The sequence below is a fragment of the Erpetoichthys calabaricus genome, chromosome 2 (genome assembly GCF_900747795.2).
Source record: "Erpetoichthys calabaricus chromosome 2, fErpCal1.3, whole genome shotgun sequence".
Lineage (NCBI taxonomy): Eukaryota > Metazoa > Chordata > Cladistia > Polypteriformes > Polypteridae > Erpetoichthys > Erpetoichthys calabaricus.
Window position 1 is genome coordinate 20,307,102 of NC_041395.2, and position 12,448 is coordinate 20,319,549.

Sequence of the window (12,448 nt, forward strand, 5' to 3'; positions counted from 1 at the left end):
TCAGCAGCCATATTGAGACAGGCATGCAGCCTGTTCTGAAGAAAGCTCACCAAAAATGAAGACTTAACTAGAGACATTTTAAGTAACTAACAAGTCTGTGTGCCGCCTGAAACTACACATCAGCATTTATCAGGTTGTATGGTTGCCAATATTCACTTGTACTTTGCTTATTGTTGTTTATGAATATTACCAATAATACATTATTTAATGTGTAACTTAACTCCTGCTCGTCTTTTACTACACCTAATTGCCTATAGATGTAGAAGGGAAGGTGGGGAGAAGTTATAAAGTACAAAACCTTATAAACAGTGGTAAGTCTGTGAGATTTGAGGCATTCTGATAAAGGCGACATATTAATAATACAAAAGGGGAAAGTAGAGTAATAGAGAGCTCTACCAAGACAAAACGGACATGATGGCAGACCAATTATCTTTTTCATTCAGCAAGTGGCTGGCTTTATTTCTGGTAAATAGAGTTGTGCTGTGATTCACCATTAAAGGTGGATTTTCAGGAAGTGGCTATAAAAGGCAAACACCTGAAAGAGTGAACCACACAAGTTTATTGGATAGTGGACACTTTTCACACTGGTGCATCCCAGCATGCACAGGAGTGTGTCAGACAATGGGGGCCAAAAATTGAGAGCTTTATAACAACCGGTGATTTCTCGAGATTCGCTTGGTAGTGGCTTCATAAGGATGATGTATTCATGGAATTCTGAGAAGAGGACGGCTCTGGCCAAAGACCTGTTCCTGGATTGTCATGGAAGTGCAGTAGTTCAGTGGAGGGCTACTAAAAAAAAAAAAAAGTTGGAATGAAGTTTTAGTTTCTTCATTCCTTAAAGTCACAAAGTTCTTTCTTCTTTCCTGCCGTCAAAAAACCAAGCTAACATCCATCTGTCCATCAGATTTCTAGACCTGCTTATACCAGTGGTTCTTATAATGAGCCAATTTTGCGTAATTAGACATCGTCTCATTCCTCCTAACATCATTGGTTCGGGTGGTGGTGGACAGGGAGGGCATGGAGAATCACCAATGAATGGCATCAGTAGGGTTTTGGCCATCTAAGCGGTGAACCATCGCAAGGTCTCCCTCGAGTAGGGCCGGACTGGCCATTAGGGCATTTGGGCAATGCCTGGTGGGCCGCGGAATCTTGTCTGGTCAAGGGCTTGCCGTTTCATGACATAAATTTTATGTACTGGTTACTGTTTGACATTAAAATTAATTTTCTAAACTACTAAACATTATCTGTCCGGTACTGCAATTTATATAGTCCTATATAATATACCGTCAAGTTGTTTTAGTTGTCAGTACACAATGTTGCAGCAAAAATTTTGGTCAAAACTGCCTTTTGCCGATTTCTGTTTCAATACCGCTACATTTCGGTTAGCATATACATTATTGCAATTTATTTTATCTTATATCTAGTATTTAAATTCTTCGGTACTAATTAATTTAGATTATGTATTATGCATTTTATTGTTCTCTGGTCGTCTATGTGGTTTTCAGCTGCAATTATTATTAGTATGATGAAATAAAGTTATAAAGCACAGATAGGAATTTTTCATATTAGGATGGAACATTTATAGTTTATCGTTAAGTTAATGGAACATTTCAATCATGTGAGTTTTTCATTATAACCGCAGATATAATTTATTCCATTGTAAAAGAGCAGTTTGATTATCGAGTAGACTTCATATCATAGGCTCATAGCAAGTAGCGAGCGGCGTACTCATCACAAATTATAAGAAAATTACAATGAATAATGGGCCGAGTGGGTCAGCCTCGTCACCCCACTCGTTGATGGATGCCCGGGCCGGTTTTGAGACCCAGTCTGCTCCTGCCCTCAAGCCATCTGCAATGGTAGATTGTCACCTTACACGATGGGCATGTCCCTAGGCACAGCGCATAAGTGGAATGTCTATGAGCACACCCTTACATTGTCTTTAATGTATAAAAAGCTTTAACTTCTCCTACCCATTAAAACTGTAACACTTGAAAAACAAGTCATACTTGTCCATGTTGAAGCAGGCAGACATGGCAGGGGCACCCTCAGCCCCAAATAAAGCACTCGGGAGTCTCGGGACAGGCAGCAGAGTCAGGCTTTATTGTATGACGCACATACAGACTCAACTCAGATGGAACAATGAGCCTCCAGCAATGGGCACCTTTTACTTGTATTATATTACTAGGGGTCTCCGCCCCCTGCTCACTTCGCTCGCCAACCCCTGGTCTTGGGTAACTCGAAATAGATTTGAAAGAGATTATTGTCTGTCTTGGTAATTGTTACATATGTATCATGTTCACCATCACGACATCTGTAGGTCTATGTAATATATGTAAATGACAATAGCAGTGTAATTGTTATGTTATGTAAGTATAGAGTGTCTTTGAGTTTGCACAGATCTATGTATGAGATATATTGGAGTGTAAAGGTGTAGATGACGTACAAAGGATATCTTCATACACCACATTTGTAGTAAAGATGGCGTGTTGTCCTTGGAATGAGTTTTCCTTGGTATGGAGTTATTATAATTTTGACGTTAACGTCACATGCATGCCGAACTCTAGAGAAGGCCACATAAAGTTGTCCATGTCTAAATACAGGCTCAGAGAGGTAAAGGCCGACTCTGTCCATGGTCTGTCCTTGGGATTTGTTGATTAGGTATACGTTGTTTACTGTTAGTAATATGGATAATTGCACTTACTGTTAAAATGACCTATTTCCGCAAGTTGAACTCTTTCGTTTCTGAGCCGTGGCTCCTTCGCTTGCGGTGCATAGGCACATGCGCCTTCCGTACTATCTCGTGTTCGACAATGCTGTGTTTTGTGGACATTTAGGGACTCCGTACTTTCTCTGGTTTGACTGTGAGGCGGGACGCCGAAGCCTGTTCTGTTTGTGTTTTCTGTGAGTACTTATAGTATTGTATTACTGTAATGTGATTCACATATGCTGTGGAGTCCGGATCTTTGGGGCTTCTGTACTATCTCGGGTTTTTGCTGGCGGTGCTTTCGAAGCGCGTTGTAGGCGCCTGCACCTTCCGTACTATGTCGGGTTTGACTATGCTGTGTAGTGTGAACGTGTAGGGTTCTGTACTCTCTTGAGAGGGCTACATACAGTTGTCCATGTGTAAACTCTGTGTTATTTGAGAAGCGCGTTGTAGGCGCCTGCGTTCATTGTTTTCATCCAGGCGGGCTCGTGTTTGTATCTCCGTCAGTCAAGCTCTTTCTTTCTGGAGCAATGCCTGCTTTGCTTGCGGCATTTCAGACGCGCGTTGTAGGTGCCTTCGTTCATTGATTCTATCCAGGCAGGCTCGTGGTTTACCATTCTCGGTTAGCCTGTGTTTTCTGTGGTTGTACTGTTAATATTGTATTACTGTAATGTGCTTAATATTGTATTACTGTAATGTAATTCACATATGTTGTGGACTCCGGATCTGTGGGGTTTCTGTACTCGTGCTTCTGTAATCTCGTGTTTATGCTTGCGGTGTGTTAGAAGCAAGTGGACCATGCTGTGTAGTGTGGACATTTAGTTCAGAAGTGGGTTGTAGGCACCTGCGCCTTTCGTACTTTCCCGCGCCTTCCGTACTATCTTTGTGGACCTTTGGGGCCTCCGTAGCCTCTTCCGTTTGACTCTGAGGTGCAGTGCAGAATCCTCTTTTTTGTGTGGCTGTGTCGTTAGTCGTTAGCTATGGGCGCATTGTTGCTTCATTTCTTATTTACGTTAGTTGAGCTCTTTCGTTTTTGAGCCGTGACTCCTTCGTTCACGGTGGATCAGACTTTGCTTAAAGTTTATGAGACGCGCGCTGTAGGCACCTGTGCACTATGTCTCCTGCGTCCATCGCCGTGTACCTGGGTCCGTGCCTTCCGGTTTACCATTCTCGGTTAGTAATATGGATTCTTCCTCATCTGGCTCCTAACATTCCACTGCTGTAATCCTGCCTCCAATTATTTCCTCCAATAATTCTTAGTTGAGGGGGTGTCAAACCCCGCTCTGTCTATCTTATCTGTTTGATAAGGACTATTCCTGGTTGCTACCATTATTTACAGTCAAAGATTTCACATTCCCTTCTCTAAGTGAGGGGCCCATCCTTCAGCTCTCTAGCACATCTGACCTTTGGCTTATGAAATACTGGTATTTTCTAGCTCATACAAAATAATAAAGAATATGTAGACATGAATCTTTTTAATCCTAACACATGTTTAATGTTTAATATAAAACAATGCTTACTTTCCCATGTGCTTATAATACTGGGAGATTCACTCAGAAGAGGTATATAGCGTATTTGTTTTGTTCAGATTGCTTCATCCTAACGGGAGGTACAACAGAATATTCTGGGCCTCTTTCGAGTGAATCTCCCTGTACTTTTCTGTATCCTAAACTTTCAGGATGGATCATTCAGGTAGAGAGTGAAAAGGACGACGAGCACAGCACGTGCACACAAGGTGTGCATGAGTGACATTGCCTGGACTTTCCAACAGTGGGTATAAACTGCTCCTGCAAATGGACCCTTACTAAGTGACTGCTTGGCAGTTTGGGTTCTCTTAAAGACCAAACGTGCCCCAGAAAAGCAGACAACAGCCATAAGTCCACCTCTTGAATTTTAAAGAAGGGAGGATTTTGGGAATGTGGGAAGGCAGATTATCATTCCAGGTCATCTGTTCATGTGACTTTTATTTCTGCTATATTAGCTAACTTACCTAAAGCACCAGAAGAGGGCGCTGCTTTGTGAGCTCTTTGCCCGCCTGCTCTTCCCGGCGTCTGACTCACTTGCACTGGGCCTCCAAGCATCTGACAGGCGAGGAAAATCTACAAAATATTCAAGTTCACACAACCGCTCTAAAGTTAAAATTGAAACTGTAAATTCATAGTTGAAGTCGAACAGACTGTTTCTCCGTTTCAAGATGGACGAGTTCACAAATTCACCATGTTTTTCAGTGGGAGATATTTTTAAAAATTGTAAGACTTCATGCAGCGTGATCTGTTCGAGATGTCTGAACAAAAATTGAACTGCTTTGACAAATTTCTTCGAAGAATGAGTGTGAAACATCTCAACCAAATTGGTCCATGGTGAGCCGAGTTGTTTCATATAGACTGACAGACCTGGACTTTCCCAGTGGGTGCTTTGTACGTTTTATGTGAACGCACGCAATAAAAATACACGCATATAATAAATGCAACATACTATACATGCATTTGCATACAGCCAAGAACACATACCATCCTTGTTGTTCTGATCGCCTGTTCAGTAACGTTAAGACTTGTGGACAGAGTACCCTTGGCCCAGATAGAAGGATTAAGAAAAGCGGCTGAGCAATATGGCCGAGGTATGTCCTCTGCCGTTCGTTCTTATCTTGAGTTGAGAAAGTGCGGTACTCCACTGTACACTTGTAAATGTTAATGAAGAAAAATGGAGAAATCCAAACCGTCCTCAGACTTCTGAGAAAGCAGTGGGGTTGGTGAGCCTTCTTGTCAAAAGCTGAAACATGTTGTGCCTACTCTGGTTCATCCCTGATGATCACGCCAAGAAAGCTTAAATAAGCACATGCTGAGGTCTACCCATTAAGAAGTTGGTGGAGGGGGGCACCAACTCTCACATTGAGGACTTTGGTAGCAGAACACGGTTTCTTAATTTTTTTTTTTTTGTCACAACCCAATCTTTCCCCTATTAGTGTCTTTGAGACCCATTCCTTATTAAATGCCCTGAATGCCCCTTGGATAATTGTGGACAATCATTAAAGCTGCCTACCCCTTCAGGAATCATCGCAGATTGTTGCTGATCATCAGTGTTAGTTATATAATCGATAAATTGGACTGGACTGCCAATACTGATTCTCTGTGCAAGAAAGGACAGAGCTGCCTGTACTTCCTTAGAAGACTGGCATCCTTCAACATCTGCAGTAAGATGCTGCAGATGTTCTATCAGATGGTTGTGGCAAGTGCCCTCTTCTACGCAGTGATGTGCTGAGGAGGCAGCATTAAGAAGAAGGATGCCTCACGCCTGGACAAACTGGTGAGGAAGGCAGGCTCTATTGTTGGCATAGAGCTGGACGGTTTGACATCCGTAGCAGAGCAACGGGCACTCAGCAGGCTCCTATCAATTATGGAGAATCCACTATATCCATTAAACAGTGTCATCTCCAGACAGAGGAGCAGTTTCAGCGACAGACTGCTGTCACTGTCCTGCTCCACTGACAGACTGAGAAGATCATTCCTCCCCCAAACTATGCAACTCTTCAATTCCACCAGAGGGGGTAAACGTTGAACATTACTCAAGTTATTGTCTGTTTTTACCTGCATTTTTTATTACTCTTTAATTTAATATTTTTTGCTGCTGGAGTATGTGAATTTCCCCCTGGGATTAATAAAGTATCTATCTATCTATCTATCTATCTATCTATCTATCTATCTATCTATCTATCTATCTATCTATCTATCTATCTATCTATCTATCTATCTATCTATCTATCTATCTATCTATCTATCTATCTATCTATCTATCTATCTATCTATCATCAACCAGTGGTGACCCACCACAAACCATGTTGCAAACATTCTGTGATCCATTTCCATTAAGTGCCAACAGTGACTCGATACTCAACAGCAGCAACCTGCAACCTAAGACCCTTAGTTTAGGAAGAAGTCCAGAAGTCGAAAGCCCACTTGCTCTGCTAAGTGAAGGGAGATCCCTTTAGCTCTGCAGAGTAAGCCGCTGGTTGCTCACTCACAGGCTTCAGGTTTGTGGCCAGCCTGTCCATGTGAAGGAAGAGGAGGAGGAGGATGGGGGCTCTCAGCCATTTCTCACTGGTGACAGAAGTCGTCTGCACGTTCTCCCGTGTCTGTGTTAGTTTCTCAATGGATGCTCAGGTTTACCCCCAACATCCCCAATGACATTATGTTAGATTAAGTTAGGCAGCTCAAATGCCACCTGATCACGATTTCTTTTCCCCACATATCTCACCCTACTCAGAATTTGGTGTGAACGCCCAAAACTACATGCTGTCCAAGAGTCTTTCAGATTAGATATAAGGGCTGCTTTGGTATGGAACTGAATTCCAATTCAATTGTGATCACTCATATCCACAGACTGGAGAAATCACTCGAGGATGTGGTCTGATTAAATTTATGTGCATCCTGCAATATGTTTAAATCAATAAATAAACCACATCAGACGAAGCAAAACATTAGTGGTACCATAAAGAAACCATTTTTAATAAATGTATACAGTGATCCCTCCTCGATCTCGGGGGTTGCGTTCCAGAACCCCCCACGAAAGGTGAAAATCCGCAAAGTAAAAACCATATGTTTATATGGTTATTTTTAGATATTTTAAGCCCTTATAAACTCTCCCACACTCTTGTAAACATTTCCCGCACAGTTATACAGCATAAACCCTTTGTATTCTCTTAGATATTAGGTAAGGTTTATTGAAATTATGTATGTAAACACACTGTTTATATACTACGCACAAACATACGATACGTATATCATTGAGGAGTTTTATTTAATACGTAATGATGCCGTAATGGCTTCCTACAGTGGCGTAGCTGTTCCCTTCCTTCAACATATCCAAAACTTTTACCTTTTCGGCAAGTCGTTAGCATCTTCCGTTGGCGCTTGGGCATGGCCCCAGAAGCAGTAGCAGGAGCAGATCGTTTTGGAGACATAACGAAGGGCTCGTCTACGCACAAAGATAAACACAGAAGAGCACAAAAGTTAACTCTTTACACAGCGAAACACGTTAATGCTGAATGAGTGAGATGAGATACTGGCTGAGGCTGGGGTTATACTTCACGCGACGCATGCTGCAGCGGATTCTCCTGCTACACAAGCGTTGTACTGTTTATACTTGCACGTTTACTTTATGTAAATTTGGAGGAATCCACCAGGTGGCAGTGTGAGATATTATCACAGGGAGAACAGCTTCGCTGTGTTGTGAGTTACCTGGAACATCCATTAAACTCCGATGACACCTTACCGTAATATCTCTGAAAAGGATGTTTAATGTTTAAATCCATCAATCCAGGGATGTGCCCATTTCAGTTAGCATTGGGCACGAGGCAGAAACAATCCCTGGACGAGGCATCAGCTCATCGCAAGGTGAATACAAGCACTCACATACACGCTGGCATCATTTTAGTGTAACCAAATCTGCATATCTTTGGAAGGAAACCCAGCAGGAAAACATGTAAACTCCAGGCAGGGAATATCCGCAACGTGACTCCCTGCGAGACAGCAGTGCTAGCGCTCCGCCACCGTGTCACCCTCATGTGTGTAATTATTAACAGTATTCATTATTTAAACGAAATTACAGATTTATCTGTAAAATGTAATATACCTACTTTAATGCATTTCATCATGAAAGTGATATCAAGTATAAATCTAAGGATTCTAAATGTGCAGCGTGTTGGAATATCATACATTTAATGTGCACAGTGTGGTGATCTATTGCTGGCGATTCGCTGCTGTCAGGACCAGAGGAAGCCCTACAAAAAAAGATGGCACAGAAGACGGTATGTGAGACTTTTAGAATGTATCGTGTCATTACGATCGGGAATATGCGATGCTTGAATATAAAAGCACCATGAATACATCTGTATGTCAGCATTTTGCTTCACCACATCGAACCATTCATCAAATATCGAAGCGCGCACACCGATCTCGTAGGATCCGCAAAGCGGCTTTCTGTCACATGTAGATAGTAAACAGAGACTCTGACGTCACATTCCAACTTTTAGCACACTGCGCCCCCCGACTTTTTGCTGGTACTGCAACTTGCGAACGCGTCGCGTTAATTTCTGAGGACCTGATCAGAGGACGCATCAAATGAACGCTGGGAACGCGTGGCAGCCATGATGCGGGCGCGTACACATTCTGAGCGTGAAGTATAAACGAGCCCTTATGCAAAGCGGAATCGAATGTTGCTCTCCGTCGCTGAGCCAATCAGCACCCAGCAACTTAACTGCGTGCTCTGATTGGGTAGCATCTTAGCCATCCGGCAATAGCTTCCCTTGTATGAAATCAACTGGGCAAACCAACTGAGGAAGCATGTACCAGAAATAAAAAGACCCATTGCCTGCAGAAATCCAGTGAAAAATCTGCGATATATATTTAGATATGCTTACATATAAAACCCGTGATAGAGTGAAGGCACGAAAATCGAAGTGCAATATTGTGAGAGATTACTGTAGTTTCATAAAGCTACTCCCCATATTTGGAAAACGAGCTCTACCTCTAAAATGAAAACTGAAGAGCATGTGGGGATCCAGATTTACACCTGACTGGCATCATTGCGTCTCCACCCGCTCACTGCACACACAGCACATTCTTATTGGATGAATGTGTACATAAAGGCCCAGGGATATGCGATATTGCTGTAAACATCACAGGCATCAGATCGGATTTCTACACCAATTCTGATTCAGGCTTTGAGACCAGCAAATGTAAATCTGGCATTAAAGGAGTACTCCACCTAAAGACAATATTTTTTTGATTATATTATACTAGACAAAGAGCCCGTTTCAACAACGTACTGTAAGATGAAATGGGCACAAGTTTGTGTCAGAAGTATATGAAGAACAAATGATAAGTAACGAAGAAGTTGTTTTGTAATGATTGTAGTCCACTTTACTCATTACTGTACAGGCTTGTACTGTTAGTTGATGAATTTTCCAGGCCTATAGTATAATATTGAATGATGAATATTCCTGTACAATGGAATAGTAATAAGTATAAGCACCACAAACCTGATATAGGTGTATTGAATGAATGTGTAATTGAATCAGAATGCGTAATTAGGCCTCAAGCTGTAGTCAAAATCGCCTTTCAGGCTTCTAGAGCTTTAATTGAAGTCGCCTTTCTCTTTGAATTTTTGCGGCTGTAAATCCGCCGCCTGCCGCGATGTTGGGGTTGGATGTCGGTCTCGTAAGGTTTTTCGGGCAGCTGCGCAGAAGGCGACTGCGCATTCGGCTTCAGACGGGAGTGAGTAAGTGAGTGAGTGAGTGAGGAGGCAGGAGAATTTTGTATTAAGATACCCCACATAGTCTGTAGTGATGGATGAGAACTGTAAGAGTGTTTCTCCTTCACCGACTGGGATGTGTTGACATCCTCGCAGACAATAGATGGGACCACTTATACTGTTAGTCTCCGAATTTCATAGATTCACTATGATCATAAAGGGAAGAATTGATAAATTTACCATTAGGCTTTAACTGTTGCTGAAAGAGGGGCTTTGCAGTCATATGGGAAGATGTCCGTGTGTGCCAGTTTCTTCCACCGGGTCTTCAATTCCACGTAGTAGCGGTATATTTCGGTGGTTTGTATGTGTGTAGTACTAGGATGTTGTACCATGGAATAATGGCTAACGTGGTACAGTCACATGGGAATAATACATTTAAAATTAATCAATTTGAGCAATAATAGCCATTAGCAAAACTAGAAACATCTTAGCTGTATTTTTAAATCAATGTAATCAATGTAAAGGTCTCTTGATTTAAAAAAAAAAAAAAAGTTCTCAATTTCTATCAAAAACATAAAAACTTCTGGGTGTGTCCAGACATTTGACTGTGTATGTGTAGGTGTGGGCTGGCATCCCAATTGGGATGGTGCACAACTCCTTACCTAGCCGGGAGGCTGCCATCCTGAATAACCGAGAAGAAAGGCAGGCTGTTTTCTGCCTTTGCCAGGAGGTTGGTAGGAGGTGCCAGCCTCCGAGTAAATATGCTGGAGTGCCGGCAGGAATGAACCGTAGATCATTATCTGGCCAGGACAGCAGTGTAATGGAGGAACAGAGGGAGACAATCTGCTCAGACCAGTGGCTCCCCCAATATGCTAGATAGCAGCATTCCTGGGTTAAGATTTTCACACATACACCCGCAGGGCATGCTGGTTTTTGTAGTCCCATGTGGGGCAGCCCTACCATGGGGAGCTGCTTGGATCAGTAATCTTTGCTTTCAGGAATTTCCATTTGACCTGGATGTGCTTCCAGCGGGCTATGCTCTCAGGGTCACAGATGAAAGAAGTGGCTTGACCTCATGTAGGCAGGTTGGATTCAGCAGTGGAGGACAGACAAAGCTCGAGAAGAGAGAATTGTGTGAGCCTTGTTGGAAGCCTTTTGTCAGGTATTTTATAACATAAGCCTTTTAATTGAAGTGGGATTTGTGTCTTTGGAGTTGTGTCTGAGGTCTGGTGTGGTGTAACGCCCCCTACAGGTCACAACATACATACACCTTGATCTTGGTCTTAATCGAAAGCTTACCACCTGGTAAGCTCTGGAAATTCAAACATGTTTTGGTAATAAAATGTAAATATTACTTTAAGACAGTTGGTCTGCGTGTTTCTCTAGTGTAACAATATTTTAGCACAAAAAATGCATGTGCTTGGCCGGTGCTGATCATATGATTGGATGACTTGACGTGGATTACATGACACAAGTAACGTGACATTTGTTCAAGGACTTTTTTTTTTATATTGTTTGCTGTAATCTAGTATTGATTAACATTTTTTCTTGATGATCAATAGAAATGAGATGGGATAATATATAAAAATTATCATTTTGGGGTGGTGTATTTATTAAGAATTTGAAATTGTCCCTGTGATGGACTGGAATGCCATCTGAGGTTGGCTCCTTCCTTCCTTTCTCTCAGTGCTGTCAGAATTGGCTCTTGCCTCCCATATCCCTGCACTGGGTTACAGTAAGTGGATTTTAAAATGTTATAATCGTTGTTATTGGAGTTCATTTTATTTATTAATATTGTTGTTGCTGCTTTTCATAAAAGAGATATTATTGCTGTTATTCTTTGTTAGTGTTCTATCCAGTTGTTATCCATTTTAGTTTTTGCTTATTGTTGATGTCGTTGCTATAACTGCTGCTGCTGTTATTGTTAACTATATTATTATAATTATTATTATCTAGCGCATGTACATATTACTCATGATATGATTGTCATGGAATAAATTGATGAGGTATTCCGACACTCTTTCCGTGACATTTCCTCTTCAAAAGCAGAGAATTGTGGTAGAGGTTGTAAGCGGTGGCTGAAAGTTTAGAGTATGCCCCCCCCCCAACTTCTATATCAGATATTTTATTTTCCGATGTAGCCCCGTCATCACAAGCTGTACACACAATTTAGTTTCCCCACGGTGGATGGATGGGATTTTTCCATGCAGGAGACGCTGCATCTGCCTCTGCTGGTCCGTTTCCCTTTGTGCTCCTGATGCCGTGCTCTCGGTCGGCCCCTCATTCTCTCTCTCTCTCTCTCTCTCTCCCTCCCCCCCTCCTCCTAGCACCATAACCCCCCAGGTTGTCAGAAACATCAAATTCCCCATTGCTTTCAGCATTCTGCCTGAATGGACTCAGGGGCATCATGGGAAAAGTTCTGCTTATGCACTCTTATTTCCTCAATGGAGCGAGGACAGTTGGGAAAAGAAGCTTCTGGATAGCATTCCTCAT

The 12,448-nt window shown here is 42.2% G+C and overlaps 1 protein-coding gene across 1 annotated transcript in view; it reads left to right on the forward strand.

Moving 5' to 3' along the window:
• The window catches only part of hsd17b12a (hydroxysteroid (17-beta) dehydrogenase 12a), a 246,328-nt gene that overhangs the window by 120,508 nt on the left and 113,372 nt on the right, over positions 1–12,448 (forward strand). The gene's annotated exons all lie outside the window — the stretch shown is intronic.